The sequence below is a fragment of the Cricetulus griseus genome (assembly GCF_003668045.3).
Source record: "Cricetulus griseus strain 17A/GY chromosome 1 unlocalized genomic scaffold, alternate assembly CriGri-PICRH-1.0 chr1_0, whole genome shotgun sequence".
In the NCBI taxonomy this organism is placed as follows: Eukaryota; Metazoa; Chordata; class Mammalia; order Rodentia; family Cricetidae; genus Cricetulus; species Cricetulus griseus.
In genome coordinates this window covers 70132975-70153077 of record NW_023276806.1, presented here as the reverse complement: position 1 = coordinate 70153077, position 20103 = coordinate 70132975, and positions in this window count along the sequence as shown.

Below are 20103 nucleotides of genomic sequence, written 5' to 3'. Positions count from 1 at the left end.
TGCCTCCCCACCAAGTCTGTGGGTTTTGGAGCTTCAGCAGGCTTCTGGAACAAAGAGGCTGGGAACTGATCCTTAACGTAGCTGTGTGGGGATGGCGAGGAAGTTAGGTCACTGCTCTTGTCTGTAAACCGGGGCCTTGACATTTGGCTGGAAGCTAAGGACCCTCTGAGAGATTTCAAGCTGGCAAGTGATGTAGTAAGATTTCCACGGCAGAAAGATAATTTCACAAGGCCAGTCCACCCTAGGATGGGAGTGGAGGTGAGTTTGGAATGGAGGGAAAGACTCCAAAGAGAGCGAGCGAGAAAAACTAGGAGTTGATGCTCCGTATGGGGAGGGAGTAGATTTTGCCTTGAACAGCAATGTAGATAGAAGACAATGGGGGAAAAAAAGGACCTGAAGAAGCCACGAGTGGGTTCATGGAATGATGTCACAGAAGTTTAGCGTGATTACTGATGTAAACCAACCACACAGATTTCTATGGTATTTGGGATCTTCTGGCTAAGCAAGACAGGTTAGGCAGGTGTGTAGTTAAAATTGAATGTAAATACTGAGCAGGGGAAACGCACTGTATTGGTTTGTTGCAGCTGCTGAAACAAAGTACCAGGAACTGAGGAGGTTAGACAACAAACATGTGTTGTTTCACAGCTCTGGAACTTAGTAGGCTACGGTCAACACAGTGGGAGGGGCTTACTCCTGGTGCAGGCTGGCTGCCATGAACACAACCACAAGTACAGCTATGACAACCTTCCGGTTTACTTCCACATATCTAGTCCTGATGTCAAGCTCTGATGGTCAACACCTGCCCCTTTCCTTCTAGACTCCTCCCTCCTGTGCCTCCCTTAGTCACAGTGCCAAAGCCCCTGGCCCCTTGCTGTGAGACGGATGCCAGGTGTAATCTTTGGATCATCTTCAACACTATGCACAAATCCTAGAAAGAGCAAAACAAACACACAGGAGATGGAATTTAGTCTGGCCTTGATTTCTTTGAAGACTTTATATTTTATTTGGCTGTGCTGAAGAGTGAAGCCAGGGCCTTGAACACATTAGGCAGGTGCTGTACCATGAGCTAAAGCCCCAGCTCTCCTCACACCTTTTCATTTGAGATGGGAAAGGAAGCAAGACATACTATATTGCCCTGTCTGGTCTCAAGCAATCCTCCTTTCTCTACCTTCTGAGTGGCTGGGACTCAGACGTGTGCTACTGTGCCCAGCTCTTCAGTTCCTCTTCTTACTCTAAAAGAATACTTATGTAGTCCATCTCCCAAGGGCACTCTTGGAGGATCAGTGACTTAATTAGGCCTTTAGGGGCACTCTCTGGTATTCAATGTATGACCAGAAGGGTGGGATTCCTTTGAGAATCAGTGATGAGGTTTGTGAAATGGTGAGAGAAGTGCTGGGGATCCTGGGATGAACTGGCTGGCATTAGAGGGGCATGCCAAGTTCAAGGTGAAACCATGTCCTTGATAGATCAGCTTCCTGACACCACTGCTCAGTAACTGGGACCTGCTTCTTCATAGACGGCATTAATTTCACTTATATATGTCTATACCTGCCTAGGCTCTAAGGTGTCAGATTAACTGAAAGACTTATGCATGAAACAGCTGCAAAAAGCCTGGTCCTCCACCACAGGGGTAGCCAGTGTTTGCTGAGCACACAGGTTATGTACAACACCTCGGCACAGAAGGAGCCAAAACTGTTTCCGGTAACAAGGTCTCAGATGACTTATGGGGGCAAGGGTCAAAACACACAGTTAAACTTCTATAAGCCTCTCCATAAAGGAGGCATTGGAATTGTTCTGAGGGCTCAAGGGAAACGTGTGTGCGCGTACATGTGTGTGTGCTTTCTCTCTCTCTCTCTCCCTCTCTCTCTCTCTCTTTCTCTTTCTCCGTGTGTGTGAGTGTGTATGTGTGTTGGAAATTGAGCCCACGGCCTTGCACATTTGAAGCAAGTGCTTTACTAGTGAATGACACTCCCAACCTGTCCATTTTCTGGGAAGTAGAAAAGCCTTCGTGGAGAGAGGGCAGAAGAGTCCTAGCACTCAAGGGAGTCACCTATTGGAAAACTGGAGGAAAAGCTAGGTGATTGTGACATCATATTTTGCTCAAGTTGTCGAAGACTACTGACCTTTTGACCCTGACTTCCTCCCATGCCACATAATTAAACTATATTTTCTAAAACCTCCTTTGGTTCTAGCTCACATACCTTTTGTGATGCTGGTTCCTCCTGAACCTGTTGTGGCCTTTCTTCTCTTTCCTGAGTCTAAATTCTATCCTTCCCTGATTATAAAGTTTGATTGGCCTTGGATGACAACTTCTTAGAAACACACACACACACACACACACACACACACACACACAGCATGTCCTGACAGCAGTTCTCCACCCTAATTATTTGCACAAACAACCCATCTCCTTCATTATTTTATGTGCTCCTTCAAAGGTCTGTGCATGTCTTGTATATATGTTCATATGTATGTTATTGTGTGAATGGAAACCATAGGTTAACCTCAGGTGTCTTTCTCCATCATGCCTACAGGATCGCCAGGGTACCAGGGACTAAAACCTCTGAAACTATGAGCCAAAATCAGCATTTCTTACTTAAAAGTCTGTTTAATGTGGATATTTCTTACATTGACGGAGAGCTGACTAATACAGTTGGGAGCATTCTCAGCTTAAGCAGTGTTAGTATCTCTGTCCGCAGCCAGACTGCCTGGTGCTGTATCCCTCGCACAGGGCCTCCCAGTTGGCGGCTGAGAAAGTACATCCCTTGGAAGGAGAAAGCAAGAACAAAACCCAAGTTCCCTTTTGGTTAACAGAAGAACATGGACAACGGCCTGGGCCTGGATAACATAATCACTACCTGAGGGAACCAGAGAGATGCTCCTTGGGCAGCATCAGAGCAAATAGCCCTGTTTGAAAGAAAGTGGGGGAGGGCCCCCCACCCAATGCATCAACAAATAGAAAGCAACTGCAATAGTTTTAATCTCCAGTTGCCACACACACTCTTCTCCTTGCCAGCCCCCTCCTCCCCGTACTCACTGTGGACTTTTTATACATTAAAAGGAAGGGGATAGGGAAGATACATTTACAACCATATAGGGGGAAGATATGCAATGACAGCTTTCAAAGAAAGAAACAGTGACCTCCTGCATTACCTCTTACTCCTAACTTAACACTAGGTAGGGCCAAGGACACAGCTGGATATGATTGCTACAGAAATGGGGTTACAAGTAGCCTTGGAGACAACAGGTGATTGAGATATCTGTCTGACCCATCCTAGAGGATGGGGGGTGGCTGGTCACTAAACCCTTCTACTTACCCTGTGCTACTGACTTCAGGTCCTGTCACTATCAGTAGCTCGTCCTTCCTTAGAAACCACACCCAGAAGTTTGGGACAACACTAGATCTGTGTGCAGCTCAGAGATCATGGTTGATGCAGCCTACCCGTAGAAAAGGAGGCTCCCACCAGCGGCCAGTATTCTCAGAATACCCATATGGGAGGCAGGATGCCTGCCCTTGCCCCACCCCGCTGCTTTCTCCCAGCACCACTGACAGCTCAGACAATGGCACCATTGGTTTATTGCAAGTGCTAAGTGTGGGAAGACAGCTGCTTTTTAATGTCTTGTCACTATCTGTCCTTGTCACATATCCAACACAGCTTCTGGGACTTCTAGGGTCACTGCTGCCTTATAGGGGTCTTTCCATTTTCTGTTGGTAATGTACCAGCAGTAATTAATATTTATGTTATGTCCCCAGTGTGCTCAGAACACAGAAAGCATCCAGAGACATGACAGCTATCCAAGTTGAGGGCAGATTGAAAGGACTCTCACCCCTAAGAAAATATCAATGGCTTCTATTTCTTGTTCAGAAAACAGTCACAAGAAAAGAACTGTGTCCAGGAAGAGCCTGTGCTCTCAGACTTAGGGAGAACCATAAAGCTCACAGCCCTCACTCTGCTCCCTTGGCTCCAGGGGAAGAACCTAGGGGTCAGTGATCCATCAAAAGGACTGGGCTGCACTGGGGCACTCTGGAAATTCAATTAGTGACCAGCTCTCTGGAAAGCACGGGGATCACAGTGGAAGAGAATACTGCAGATTTCATAGGACTTTAGGAGCAGGCAGGGGCCACCCTTCCATACTTGACTTGAAGCCCCTTATCCATTACCATATTCACAGTTTTAAACTTCTCTTGGTTTCAATGACTTTGTGGTCGACCATGGTCTAAAGACATAAAACAGGAAAGTTTAGAACTTCGCAGCCTAAAAGTGAAATAGCTGCCATTACTGCTTGTTATATAAGTGGTCTTTGGGATTCACTATTGTCATTGCTTGCTATGCCTCATTCTGAATGGAAAATTATGCTGCAGGTGTCCTCCACCTCCAGAATCAATGTGTGTGTGTGTGTGGGGGGGGGTTTGCAATCTTGGGACACTCTCAAGCAAGACTTCTGTATTTAACATTAAATCAGTGATGGACAGATGTTACAACTAAGAGTAGCTGGCAAAACTACACTATTTCAGGAAGCACAAGAGTGTGGCATTTATGACACGTGGTTCTGAGCTAATTAACAGCTTCAAAATTTAGTTTACTTCTAGGTTTAGGGATATGAATGTGGCTTAGTGGAACAGGGTGGCCTATCACATAGGATACCCTGTGTGACGCCCCCAGCACAATGCAACAAAACAAAGCAGAAAACTCTCCATCTCACTCTTCTGGGAAGAGGGGGGCAGTTAAGAGGGAAGACTTCCCGTAAGTATCTGTCCTTGGAGATTCCTTGGCAGGATATCTGCCATATCAAAGGTCAACACTGGCAACTACCCCCGTGGGAGTCACAGCATTACAGACAGGCTCTGTGGTGCCATAGACTCCAAGGTCTTCCACACACCTGCAAAGAATAATGTCATTGGAGAGGGCCCCTGTGCTGGCGTCAGGAGGCCGATGTGTGTGAGTTCCTGTCGTTTCTCAAGTCAATAGTCTGAGGAGTTGGCTGCAGGCTGTGGGGTGTACAAATCCCTCATGTCAATCCTTCAAGCTCAGTGCTGGGAATTGCAGTGGAGTGGGAAACCCCTCCTGGCAGTTAGAGCCCTAGAAAGACTGTCCAGGGCAGGAGGTGAGGTAAGAGGTGTGTTCCCAGAGAGTGGTTTGAGGTGAAAGGATACTTAGGGGCTCCTCAGGGAAGGCATCTGATTTGCTTTCTAGCTTTTTTTTTAGTGGATTTCTTTAATGTCCCTGGATGGCAAAATAGGGTGTTTACTGAGTATAGGTGAAGGGGTATGTATACTTGTTTGAAAGTGAAAGTAAACAGACTATGAAGTACAAACCAAATTGTGACTTCCCATTGCTCCATGAAGGCCACCCCAGGAGGACAAAGGTCACCAAGCTGGCTGTTCTTTAGATGGCTACCAGGGACTGTCCACCAGTTTTCTTTATCCCACTGTATTAGACCCTTGGCTTTGGGACCTCCACTTTCTTAAGGTTTTCTACAGAAAGGGCCGGGGGAAAAAATGACTGCTCTTGTCACTCTTAGGAGGGAGTTGAGGCTGGGTTCCCTAAAGGGCCGATTTTCTGTGTGGCCTCCACTTTTCATCCTCTGTCCTAGATTAGCCCCTAGCTTCCAACCTGGCCTTGCAGGATCAGGCTTCTCTACTCAGGGACTATTTCAACCTATTTTTTTGTGGGAAATCTCTGGAGCAATATCTAGAAAGTCCCATCATAATGGGGGTGTGCTTCATGGAGGAAGGTGAGGGAATAACCCCAAGTCAAGCATTCTGGAGGCGTCTGTTTTTCCTATCTTCCCAATCCCCAAATCATCCCACAAGGGAGACACTGTGACGGCCAAAGTGAGGGAACTGGAAAGAATAAGGGACTTTCCCGGGACACCTCGATATCACTAGAAACTGGAGACCTGAGATTAAGTTCATCTCTGTTTAAGGTATATGCTAGATCCATTATATCTACCCATGGACCAACAGTTAGAGAGGACTTTGAAGACATTGCCTAATAGTAGATCAGATGAAAATGGTCCATGGGACAAACTTAATCTGGAGTCACCTGCTGGCCAGAGTGGTGTAGAAGCTAGAACACAACCTTGCACAGTTGACTGGCTAGTTCCTTTCCAAAAGTTTTCAAGTCTGGGAGGCACTCAGCAAACTTGGTCTATGGTTACGCCTATCTCTGAGTTATGGTAGCTGGGAAATGAATGGATTTCTCAGAGATTTTCTGTGTGTTGAGCACTGTAGATCAAACTCTTTATACAGGTTTTAAATCTCACATGATCCAGTCAGACTTTAGAAAAGCAGATGATTTGCCCATATTACACAACAGTTGATCTGAATGTGTGTAAATCAAAGCTCTTGCTCTTAGCCTCATGCTCTGGAGCTTCTGCCTCAGCCTCAAGCTTCTGGGGTCATCTCCATCTGTGTGGCAGGGCTGGGCCTCTTCTCATCTGGCCCTTCTTAAGACTAGGCACATGCTACAGATTTGGGAACTGGGACACAGAAACAGTATGCAACTTGTTCAAATATACGTAAGAGATGACCTGAAGTGTGAATCCTGAGAAAGGTGTGATACTGAGGGTTAGAATAAAATGTGTGTGTGTGTGTGTGTGTGTGTGTGTGTGTGTGTGTGTGTGTGGTCTTGTTCCTGTTTCTTAGCAAGCAGTTCTTGAAGTCACTAAGATGTACAAAATGAAAAGGATCTCTGTTAGCTCCTGGGTTATAGAAAGGTTGAGGGCTTCCCAGAAGCCTCAGGAAAGGGTCTGATTGTCAGGGGAACGAGCCACTTTCCTGCTGCTGCACCAACACCCACCTCCAGGAGGCCCAAAGGCTCTGGAGATTACCAGTGGCGCTAATGTAACTAATTAGGCCTATATAAAGAAGTCACCATAAAACAAAATAAGACCACCAATAACAACAAAAGTCACAGCACATCTGCTAAACAAGTGGAGGTGCTGGGAGGAGCCCTCCCTGTCCTACCTCTACCCCTCGAAGCTCTTCACCTGACTATCTATGTCCTCCATTACATCCTTTATAATATGCCAGCGGAAAAGCATTTTCCTTTGACCCTCCCTGAACTTGAGGGTCAAAGCCATAGAACTTCCAAGTAATAGCACAAAGTTAGACACAGTCACACGCTAGTCACCAAACCTCCCAGGTTGCTGGGACCTCTGATTTACAGCTGATTGTCAGTAGCACAAGAGACAACCTGGGGCTCACAGTTGGCCTCTGGGGTGAGGAAATCTTGGCAATTGTGCTTCCAGAAATCGAAAGATATTCAGCCAGGTAGGAATGTAGGAATATAGTACCCCCAACAAATTGAGTTTGCAGGGTGGGGCTGGACGGTTTTGCCCTGGCCCCACCCCACACTGGGCAGTCTGAAGTTTATTTTCTTTCAATTCTTTCCTTCACTAGCCAATTCCAAGGAACAATTTAGCCCTCCCTCTCTCCTGGGCACTCAGGAGTCCTGGTCTTGTTTGCAAACTACTTTGTGTTTTCATCGTGTAAACACTGTGCTGCTTTGGGTCCAATTTACCTGAAAACTGACTTTTGCGTTCTGATCTTTCCATCAGTTGCCACAAAAGCATTACACATTTAAAGGTGCTGTATCCGGGTAACATACAAATCTGGGGATTTGAGAAGCCAGAGATTTTGAAAGTACAGCAAAGATGGTGGGAAACTCACCAGCCTAGCCTCTCTTCAACAGCTTATCAGACTCCTGTCCATAACAATCATACCATAAGCTTACTGACTGCACACCACCAGGCACCTCAGAAGGGCAAAGACACAAGGACACAATGTCTCATCAAAGCTGCATGGATGGGGTGGTTCTTTTGCTCAGCAGGAGGCAAGTTTTTGCCACACTTTCTGACTTGCTTACAGGGGGTGGTGGTGCTTAGGGTCACTTTCATGTGATCATAGCTCTGTGCCGGGACAGGTGTCTACTGCCAAATGGGCTAAGATGAAGAAACTAGACTGACAGCCCTGGGAACCAGAATCAGGAACCAGAAAGCATAGTAGCATGGCTGCCCAAGCCCTGTCAGATTCCCCACCTCAAAGTGTCCTCTGAACCATCATAGGAGTGGGGGTGGGGCAACGGGGGGCCCCACTCCTACCCTAGTCTTTTCACTCCAATAATCAAAGACAAACTCTCTATTCGCCTGAGGCTATTCCTTATTCTAAGTACCCTTTGAGCACTTTTATGGGGCAGTTAAACTTTACAGCAGCCTGCCGGCTCAAAACCATTCCCACATATCTGAATGGATCTGTTTATGACAAGTCCACTATGCCTTTCCCTTTGAAAATACTAAAAGATATTAGCTCTTTCAAAGGGGGTCAACCGAGGTACACAGGCTACAGAGACCCCACTGTGGCAGCCACAAGCTGTGAACAGCTGCACTGGACAAGTGAAAGGCCGAGTATCCCGAAGCATGTGGGGACAACGTCTCCAGCCCAGCCCCAGCGATGCTGCCTAGGTGCCAGATCTGCTTTTCTTTTCCCCCAATTCTGAACTTTCTCTATCCTCATCTGGGTGGACCAGGCTCATATAAGCTTTCTGAGCAGAAAGTCTAGTCTTTTCCTCCTGTCTTTGCAGACAAGAACTGAAAGCCACTGACAAAGCTAGCAACTCAATCACAGTTTGTCTCCCTCCCTGCCCGAGATTAACCAGCCAGCCCAGAGAAAGTCTCATCACTCATGTGGAAGTTCTTACCTGGGTTCCATAATGGCCACTCCTGGGCATCAGAGACCGGCCCAGACTCCTCAGCACTAGGGATTCCGGCTCCCTCTAGCCCTCAGACAAATGAGCCCATTATAGTCATCAGACTGTGAGTTAAAGGGTGGCCCTTAGAAAAAAATATAAACAGCCTGTCAGCACAGGCCAAGGGGAGGGAGGGGCTGTGGTATCAGGGGACAATGGGAGCCAATGATCAGCCTCTTTGAGCTCTGTTTGCTTAAGATATTGTGTTTCACCCTGAAGCAGGGGAGACAAGGAGTAAGGAACACTGAACAGGAAGGGCAATGCCTTTTTTTTTTTTTTCTTTTTTAATTGAGGTTCTCTTTGCCTCTGACCTTTTCTTTAACGACTATCTTCACAGGGGTAATCCCGTCAAGTATGGCACAAGCCTGAGTCATACTCTGGGAACCCAGACTATTCCTGACCTCAGAATGCACATTGCATAGGGACCCCAATTCAATGCTTCTCCTTCCAAGTCCATGCATCTCTCTCCAAGTCCATGCTTCTCCCTCCAAGTCCATGCTTCTCCCTTCAATCTGCTCACCTGCTACATTGCCTTCTGCTTTCCCCATTCTCGATGCCCAAAATGATAGCTCTGTGTCCTTTTCATGATACACTCGTGTGCTGGGTCTCAATTTCCAAGTACCCAGAAGAAAGCTTTAGCTGTAAGCACTACCTAGGCATGCAGTCCACATCCACCCTGATTGGGCTCCATGGCAGGGAAGGCCAGGCTGCCTCCACATTTAAGGAGGGGGATGGGACCGAATAAGATCTCCCTTAGTTCTCAGCCCCTTATCTATTAGCTCAGTGGGGGGCTGGACCCAGTAGAGAACATCTTGGAGTCCTAACTCTCCAGAGGGACAGGATCAAGCTCTGGATGACACGAAGCCTGCAAAGCCTTACTGTCAGTGGCAGAAGGTTCTTGTGTGTTCCCTAGAGAAGTGCTTCCCACAGAGGCTGAAGTCCCTGTGATGGGAGTGGTGGCTCAGGGCTGCTGGCAGCTCATTCTGCCAGGAGTCTCTCACCTCATAGTCCCCTAAGGTCAAACCTGATGGAACTCAGAGGAATCAGGACTTAGACTGGTCTCACCTTTAGCTGCCACGCAAGTGGCCACAGGGAAGGCCATGTATGTCACTTCATGCCTGATCCTGTATGGGTAGGTTGTTAAGAGGGTCTCACAGGGATGTCTGGGTCTCTCAGCTTCAAATACAGATCTCTTTCTTTTCTTTATTTTTTTTAAAAGATTTATTTATTCATTGTATATACAGTATTCTGTCTTCATGTGTGTTTCCACATAAGAAGAAGGCACCAGATCTCATTATAGATGACTGTGAGCCACCATATGGGTGCTGGGAATTGAACTCAGGACCTCTGGAAGAGCAGCCAGCCAGTGCTCTTAACCTTTGAGCCATCTCTCCAGTCCCACATATCTCTTTCAAGGAAGGAGCCAGAGCTCACATTGGGCTCCTGGAGGAGTCTGCACTCCTCTGAGGGAACACCAGTAGTAGACAGAGCATGGCAGAGAAAAGGGTTTGGTGGAGGTGACTTCTCCAGTCAAGGAGCAGACCCCATCAGTGTGGACAGCTCCCAGAGGCAGCCCCCCTCATCTTTCACTGTACAGTGCAAGTCCACCATGTTCTGGACCTTCCTTATGTTCAAATGGACACTGAGAATCTCTAGTGATCTCCAGCACAGCTGTGCCTACCCATCATTCCTCTGCTTGACCCAAAGACAAGGGCAGGAGAGGTAGCCCCAGGCTTTCTTCACTTAAACAAAGATTTACTAGTACTTTCAAGTAATGGTTGGCTCCCATCCTGGCACAGTCCTCTGCTGTCTGGCCCTTACTTGTGGACTTTGGTGATCAAGGAAGGCCCTGCCTGGTTCTAGACCAAGGGATCAGGGAGTTCTAGTGAATCATTGATAAACCCAGCAGTTTCTGAGCAAGCCTTCTGGGCAACCACCACATCAGGTCAATTGTGTGAGCTTTCTTATTTCTTCTCCAGGTTACTGCCTTGAGTTCCTGCTCTGACTTCCTTCAGTGATGGATTGTGACCTGGAAGCATCAGATGAAAGAAACCCTTTCCTCCCCAAAGTTGATTCTGCTCATGGTGCTTAACACCCCAAAGTAGAACAGTGAAGCAGCACCATCAGGCCTCGGATCAAGGGCGTTGAAAGGCCAGGCCCATGCCATAACCTTTGTTGTCTCATTATGTTGCCTGGGGGAAGCAAGAAGAGTGGTGGGTGGGAACTCTAGAGCTGAAACGGCCAAGGCCTAATCCACCCAGCAGAATCTGCCCTTTTGCTCCAACTCTTTCTGAACTCTCTCTGTCTCTGAGTGTGTGTGTCAGGGTGAGGGGACAACCACTGGATGCTTTTTCCAGTAAATCAAACCTGGTGCAGTCAGTAGGGTTCTCAGACCTCACAGGGGCCATCTAGTGCAGTATGGACAGAGAACATGGGACATAGACAGTGTTGTAAAGCCATCACTTCAGGTTCTGGAACATTATTACAATTGTAACACAAATCTCTAAATCCATTACATGCTAACTATCACCAAGCTTCTCTTCAGTTGCTTCCACCCAGCCTTGGTAGCTGCCAAGCTGGGTTCTATTTCTAGTGCTTCTCTGAGTCTCAGCTGCTTGTGGGTGGAGCTTCCCAGCCCTCCCACAGCTGAAGCCCAGTCAGCAGCAAGAGCCCAGCCTCCCATAGTAAGGACCAGGTTGGGTACTGAACCCAAGGCCTGGAACTTGCTAAGCCAGCACTCTACCACTGAAATGGTTTTTGTTTTTTCCCTTATTTTCCTTTTATAAGCGGAGGATTGAATCCAGAGCCTCACACAGCTGAATGTGCATTTTGCCACACAGACATTATATCTTATTTTTAAAGAAATAAAAATAAATAATATATTTAAGTGATGCTGTCTTAGTCTATTTGGATTCTAGTAACACAATGACATTAATTTAGGAGGTAATAAACAACATGAATTTCTTTCTTTTTTTGCTACTGCTGCTGTTGTTTTCAGACACAGTTTCTTTGTATAGTCCTGGCTGTCCTGGAACTCACTATGTAGACCACACTGGCCTCGAACTTAGAGATCCTCTTGCCTCTGCCTCCCAAATGCTCAGATTTAAGGCATGTGCCACCAGGCCCAGCTCAACATGAATTTCTTAATACTTTAGGAAGCTGGGAAGTCAAAAAATAAAGGTTCTGGAAGATTCCATGACTGTTGGCAGCAGCTTTAACTGACAGCTTTCTTCTTGTTGTGACTTTACTTGGCAGAAGAGGCAAAGAGCATCTTGGGTATTTTTAAAGTTATGTATGTATATGTGTGTTGTGTGTGTGTGTGTGTGTGTGTGTGTGTGTGTGTGTGTGTGTGTATGAGTCCTGTGTACATGTATGCAGTGCTTATAGGAGGCCAGAATATGGTGTTAGAGCTAGAGTTACAGGCAATTATGTGCTATCTGGCATGGGTGCTAAAAATTTAGCTTGTAGGAGCTTTTTCTGAACCATCTCTCCTGCTCCCTTTACTGTCTTTTATAGGGACACCAATCTTATTTGTTGTATGTGAATGGAACCTATCTTGTCTAAGCTGGGCAGACTGAAGTTTAATTATCCATCATCAGAGCTTTCCTTAGCCAATTAAAAGGAACATGATTTTATGTGTAGCTTTTTGTATCCCACATGATTATTCTGAGATTGATCCATATTGTTAGGTATATAAATAGCCTTGTCTTTATGGCCAAGTGGTGTTCCAGTATATGACTATACCATGATTGGTTTATTTACTTCTCAAAGGAGTTTTAATTGTTAAGTCACTTGATACCCCAAGATTATGCTAATTTCTGGGGAATCCGGGTTTTTCACCAGCTTTTTCTCTTTGCTTTTGCTCTTCCTCTCCTCCAACTTCTCTCATATGTGTTGGTCCATCCCTGATTCCTTGTTTGGCTTAAGCTGTTGGTCCAAAGCTGGTTCCTGAATGACATGAAGAAGAGACCTCTTGAGCCACTGGTTAAAATTTATCTCATTCAGCCTGCACAGTCAGCCTCCCTGGTACCTGAGCCTCTCTCTATGTGTCTGACCCCCATGTCCTTGCTGCCTCACACACATTCCTCTTTTTCTTTCTTTGACTACTTTCAAGTCTCCCACTCCATTTCTCCTACAACTGGATGGAATCCTCTGCCTCTTTTTCAACACCCAGAAAGCTCTCTGTGGTTGGCTAGAACCCAAATATGTACAGCCTCGTGTTTGTGCTGAATACATTTCAGTTATGCAATTGACAGTAATCAGCCTGGTGAAATTTGAGATCAGCTGTTGATCTGACTCTGTGCCTATTTATTTGGCCATAATTTCAGGACAATAATGGCTCTACCTCATGTGACTATCATGAGGATTAAGAGAAGTTCATTTGACAACACTAAGTATATGATTGAAAATAATTGTTAACTATATAGTAGATGGGATTAGTATCTATAATACATAAAGAGCTGTAGAAATTAAACACAAAAAACTTCCAACATTGTCCAATCTATAAATAGCCAATGAACAGAATAGTTTTCAAAAGATACAAATGACCAATGAATATTCAGGAAAGGATGTGAAATCCTTAGGAAAATGCAAATTCCATCTCACTAAATCAGGATGACTATCATCAAGAAAACAACAAATGCTGGTAAGGATGAGGGAAAGAGCAACCTTGTGATGTACTGATGGGAATACAAAATTATGCCACTTCTGTGGTCCTCAATGTAGAGGTTCCTCAAAAACCTAAACATAGAACTACCCCATGGTCCACCTGAGAATGATCTCCAAATTAACATATCACAGAAGCATTCGTGCATCTCTGTTTATTGCTGTACTATTCACTGAAAGGATGGAAGTAGTCTAGATGCCCACCCACACATGGATGGATAAAGAAAATGTGGTGCACATTTACAGTGGAAGTTTCTTCAGTCACAATGGAAAATTAAGTCATGACATTTATAAGAAAAGGATGGAACTAGAGATTGTTATATTAAGTAGAACAAACCAAAGGAAAAAATATGAATGCCACGTATTTTCTCTCATTCTTAGACTCTAGACATGAATTTCTCTCTGTGTGTGTCTCTCTGTCTCTGGTTTTCTTTCCCTCTTCCTCCGTGGTGTGTGTGTGTGTGTGTGTGTGTGTGTGTGTGTGTGTGAGAGAGAGAGAGAGAGAGAGAGAGAGAGAGAGAGAGAGAGAGAGAGAGAGAGACAGAGACAGAGACAGACAGAGAGAGACAGAGAGAGACAGAGAGAGTGAGAGAGAGACAGAGAGAGAGACAGAGAGAGAGACAGAGAGAGAGAGAGAGAGAGGTAAAAGGAGAACCATGAAAGGGGAGGAAGAGAGTTTAAAGGGAAGGAAAGGGAAAGAAAAGTAATCCATGTGACACGAAAGCAGAATTGGGAACTATCTGGGGAGTAGGGGACTAGCAGAAGGGGGTGGCAGAAAACTGTAGGGAAAGGAGATGAATAAGAAGAAAAAAATTTGAACATTCAAAGTTTATATTTAAAATATTAAGTAACACTTACTCAATAAAAAGGGAGGGGTGTTCTATGCTCTTCTGATTTCCTTGTAGGACAAAGAAAGAAATTAGGCCTGATTTACAGCATGATGATGTCAGGTGTGTTTGTGAGAGACATCGTCCACCTGGACAGGCTTGCTATATTCCACATGACAGACTGTGTGACCCTGGGACTCAGAAATGACTGAAACAAAGAAACATATGAATGAAATAATCCTCCATCTGTCTGCCCGTCTGTGTTGTCAAGATGCAAACTAACTGATGGAAACATTTAAAAAGCATTACCAAAAACTTACAGGAAGGAGAGGAGGAAGGGACAGGAAGGGGCAGAGGGAATGGGGAGGAGAAGGGACAGAAGTCAGTCAGGGGAGTTCCCCTCCAGCTGGAGCACACAGCAGCAGTCTGCAGGTTCCAGCTAAGAACAGAGTATAGAATCCCACGCAGGCCCCACGAGTCTCACTTGTGCAGTCATGCATCTCTCATTGAAATGTTTTCCATCCAAAAACTTTCCATGCCTCTCAGTATGGTAGACTTTGAGTTTGTTTTCTTGCTATTTCCTGGTGTTGAGATTAATCCTAGGACCTCATGCATCTGTGCTGTGTTTCTAAGTATCCAGTGGGTGGTGGCTGTTGAATTTAGCATTTCCTTCTTGTCTGGGATGACCCCCCCCCCCAGAGCCATGCTTCTGCTGTGTGAACCTGCTCATGGTCTACCCTAGCTAAGATAATTTTTCTCTGGGTCTAGCCAGGGGTGATTGGGGGCCAGAGGAGGATGTCTGTTCTATCACCCTCCTCTGTATTCCCTGGAGACATAGTCTCTCGAGGAACCTGGAGCTAGGTTGACAGTTAGCAAGCCCCAATGATCCCTCCATCTCTGCTCCTGAAAGAGCTGGCATTATAGGTATGTGTATGGCCACACCTGGCTTTTTACAACAGAGCTGGGGATTTGAACTCAGGTCCTCATGCTTGCTCAGTAAGTACTCTTAGCCACTGAGCCATCTCCCTATAAAAACTTCTATGCCTCCATTTTCTCATATGCATTTTGGTGATAATATCGACATTGACCCACAGGCTTCTTGTGAGGAATGTGGGGTGAACTATAGGATGTACTTAACACATGCTAAACACAAAGTTGGTTGGTTCCCCTTGTTCTCACCCCACCTCTTCCTTACCTTTCTCAGTGTAGACTTTACCTTCTCTAAGCTTCTCCTCCTCCTAGTTTTGGACAAGGTCTCTCTATGTGGCTGTAGGGGAAGCTGTAGCCACGCCTTCTTAGGGGCTGGCTACAGGTGTGCCTGACCACGCGTGTGAGGGCGTGGTCAGAGTGACGTAGTGTGACTGCATTTGTGCTTTCGGTTTCTCTTTTGCTTCTTGCTGTACAGGCTGCTGTCACTGGCTGGCTAGGTCGCTCTGTAAGTAAGGCTTTTCCCTATTAAATACCCTTATATTTCTACCTGACTCCGAATTGGTAATTTCCCACTATATGTGGCCCTGGCTTTTCTGGAACTCGTATGTAGATCAGGCAGGCCTCAGACATACAGAGATCTTTCTGCCTCTGCCTCTGCCTCTGCCTCTGCCTCTGCCTCTGCCTCTGCCTCTGCCTCTGCCTCTGCCTCTGCCTCTGCCTCTGCCTCTGCCTCCCCAGAGGTGGGATTGAAGGCATGTGCCATCATGCCTGGCAAATCCTTCACTCTTGAATTATTATTGAAAAATACTTCTGAGAAACTAACCATAATCTCACCCATTACAAGACTTTCCCAAATTCAACCAGCAATCAGAAAGGAACTTGCTATGAATCTGAAATTTTAAAGAAAAAATTGCTTTCAATTGTGTTTATGTGGGGAGGTTAAGTAGATGCCTCAGAGCCAAAGGCCATAGATCCTGTGGGAGCTGGAATAACCAGCAATCCTGACCTTCTTGACATGAATGCTGGGAATTGAAGTCAGGTCCTCTGCAAGAGCAGTAAATGCTCTTAATGGCTGAGTCTGGGCCTTTTATCTATTATAGGTTTGTATACCATATGACTATACTTGGTACTTTATGAATGGATTTAAAGTAAATCACATTTTTTTTTTTTTTTTTTTTTTTTTTTTTTGTGATGCTAGGATTAGATCCAAGGTCTCTCCTGTGCTGGACAAGAGCTTTGCCACCTGGAATTGCTCACAATGTCTCCTCACTCCATGATCCCATGCACACTATCCACTAAGATGCCAGTTACAACCAGTCAACATATTTTCTGTGACACATACACACTCCTTTTCTAATTGAGAAAATGGATTGAGCACACCTCCTGTTTCCTTGTTGCAGAACTTCCAGATAGTTTTTACTTATTTACTTTATTCAAAAACCCAAGGCCATAGTATTGGCTTCTGTGTTAGTTACTTTTGGATAGTTGTGACAGAATATCTGACCAAACAAGTTAAGGGAGAAAGCCCTATAGCTCCCTGCTTACGAAGGTCTCTTGAGCAGGGAGGGATTGGCAGGAACTGCTCAATCTACCACAGTGGGTGTGTCTCAGAGCTGTTCATATCACAGTACTGGGTAGTTTTATGTCAACTTGACAAAAGCTAAAGTCTTTTGAGAGGAGGGAGCCTCAATTAAGAAAATGCCTCCGTAATATCAGGCTGTAGGCATTTTCTTTATTAGTGATTACTGTGGGAGGGCCCGTTGGGCTGGTGGGCTAGGTTTTATAAGAAAGCCGACTGAGCAAGCCATGGGGAGCAAGCCAATAAGCAATACTCCTCCATGGCCTCTGCATCAATCCACTCCTGCCTCTGCCCTGCTTAAGTTCCTGCCTGCAGGGCTGTTGATGATGAACTGTTGTATGGAACTGTGAACTAAATAAACCCTTTCCAGTCCAATTTGTTTTTGGTCTTGGTGTTTCATCAATAGTTACCCTAACTAAAACAATAGCCATAGACTGGGAAGCAGAAAGCCAGGACAGAGGCAGGGGCCAGATATAACCTTCAAAGACCCACCAGTGACGAATTCCTGCCAGCCAAGTGGCACCTCCCAAATGTCCCATAGCTCCCTTCAAAATGCTAGCAGGTTGGGGAACAGGCATTCTCAACATGACCCTGTGGGGAATTTCAGAATCAAGCCATAACAGCTTCCATACAGGGGTCTTACCAGGTATCACAAGAAGCAAGAAATACTCTACTTAGAGAAAATGGCCAGTGCAAATACAGTCACATATGAGGCAGTAACCATAAATAAAGCGAGTGTGGAGGGGTGACAGGTGGTGGGATTAGAGGGCAGGGCCAGCTCAGGAAAAGTTTGGGTTTCCTGGTTATAAAATTTGGAGTTTCAGAAAGGAAAGTGTGTCTTTTCTGTGTGTAAAGGGCTCTTACAGTGAAGCCAGCTTCCCTCTGTGAATGCAGAACACAGAAACGCACTGAAGGAATATTCTCTCTACCTTTCAAGGCTGGTCATAGATTCTGGACACAAAGGAGGGATGTCAATCACTCCATACCATGTGTCTTAGCTAGGGTTTCTATTGCTGTGAAGAGACACCCTGACCACGGCAACTCCTAATAAGGGAAACAATTAATTGTGGTGGCTCGCTTACAGTTTGGAGGTGTAGTCATTTATTGTCATGATGTGGGGGCATGGGAGCATGGCAGCATGCAGGCAGACGTGCTGCTAGAGAAGGAGCTGAGAGTTCTTATATCTTGATTCACAGGCAATGAGAAGTGATCTGTCTCATTGGGCGTGGCTTGAGCATATATGAAACCTCACAGTCCATCTCCACAGTGACATACTTCATCCAACAAGGCCACAACTCCTCCAACAAAGCTACATGTCAATCTCCAGAATGATAACCAAGTTCTCTTGGTAGCCCTCTTGGTTTTTCTCTTGTCACTGGGTGGGGAGAAAGCACCTCCATCTGACTTAAGACAGACACACAGACACCCTTTTCAAAAAATCCAAGGAAGCCCTCAAGATAGGTAATAGATTTGGAGTCATAAAAGAGATTCTGACCACTCCCCAACTAAGTCCTTCATGGTGGATTTAACTTTGCTTTACAGGATGAGGTGGGTTGGCACCTATTTTTCTCCACCTTAGATCCCCCGGTACAGGGGAAATTATTTTACATTGTGCTAGTCTCTTTGTATGTACTTTGCATGTGCATGTGTGTGCACAGGTACATGTGCACCTGTGTGTGTGTATGAAGACCAGAGGTCAATGTTGGGCATCTTCCTCAATTGTTCTCCACATTAGTTTGTGAGACACAGTGTCTCACTGAACCTGGGACTCATTCATTGCATTGGTTAGACTGGCTGGCCAGTGAGTCCCATGGATCCTTCCTGTCACCACCTCCCTAGTGTGAGGTCACCACACTTGGCTTTTTTTCTTTTTTGGTTTTTCGAGACAGGGTTTCTCTGTGTAGCTTTGGAGCCTATCCTGGCACTCGCTCTGTAGACCAGGCTGGCCTCAAACTCACAGAAACCCGCCTGCCTCTGCCTCCCAAGTGCTGGGATTAAAGGCATGCGCCACCAACGCCCGGCTCACACTTGGCTTTTGATGTGGATTCTGAGACATTGGAGTGAGGCCTTCATGATTGTATGGCAAACACTTTACTAAGACATTTTTCTGACCCTCACTTTTTTTGAGATGGGATCTCACTATATAGTGCTCACTGGCCTCAAACTAACAATTCTCCTACCTTAGCCTCCCAAGTGCCTACATTCACTTCCACTGCTATATCCAAACAGCAGAGGCAATCAACTTACAAAGAGGTGGACTCTCACTAATGGTTCTGGAGGTTTTGGTTCATGGTCAGTTGGTCCCTTTTGGGCCTGTGGTGAGGCAGCATATGATGGTGAGAATGGGAGATGAGCAAAGACTCTTAGCTCAGAGATGGGAGGAAGGGTCTAGGGTCCCAGGCATGCCCTCAGACTGTGCTTGCTTTCTCACCACAGCACTGGTGATATTTTGAGGTGAACAATTCCATTAAGAGGCACACCCCCAGTAACCTAAGACCACTCACTGGGTCCCACCTTCCAGTGCCACTGCTGAGACTAAGCTTGAATACCTGGGCCAATGTAAGGACTTTTAAGATCCAGCCTATAGCAATCAAGGAACATGTGCTTTGTAACTGTAAATTTCTGACACTTCATGAAAATATTGTTCAACACACTGATATGCAAAGTCATCACATGTATTTATAATATGATAGAGTGACAGGCCTTCAGTGTTCTCTTCATACAGAGTTTTCTCTTCCTCAATATGTGTTCTATGAAGATTGATTTGCGTTTTTAACATTGGATTTTCTTTTATAGTACATAAGCACCTTCTACTGTTTTGTGGTGAGGGAATTATACTGGAAACTACTTTTTACTGCAGAGTATCAATGTGTATGGTGTCATCTTTCTGTTTTTACATGCTTTCTTTAGCACATCTTCCCTGTGTAGAGAAAGCATACTTCATCTCCTCTCCTGTTGGGCCATTCACTACCATCTGGAAGAGCAGTCCTTTGGCTACTAAGACAGAGAAGGTGTGGCTTGAAGATGTGGAATAATGGCTCCACTCGGGCTTGGGGAAGCTGTGCTTCTTTGAGGCCTTGGCAGCCCAGACAATACTTGGCAAGAGGCTCCCAGGAATGCTCACTGGAGTCTGAGGTCCCGGGTAATTTAAGGAGATTCCGTCCCTAGAGCTCCAGTAAGACTTCTCCCTGAGTGACAGTACCCTAGGATAAGGTCTTTCCTTCCATCTCTGTGCAGAGAGTGAAGTGGCTCAGTTCCACAGATTTGCCTGATGTTTAAGAACTGTGTCCTGAAAGCCCTTGAAAACCCTCTGCTTTCTTTTAAATGCTATCTAGAGATGTTCACACCTTTG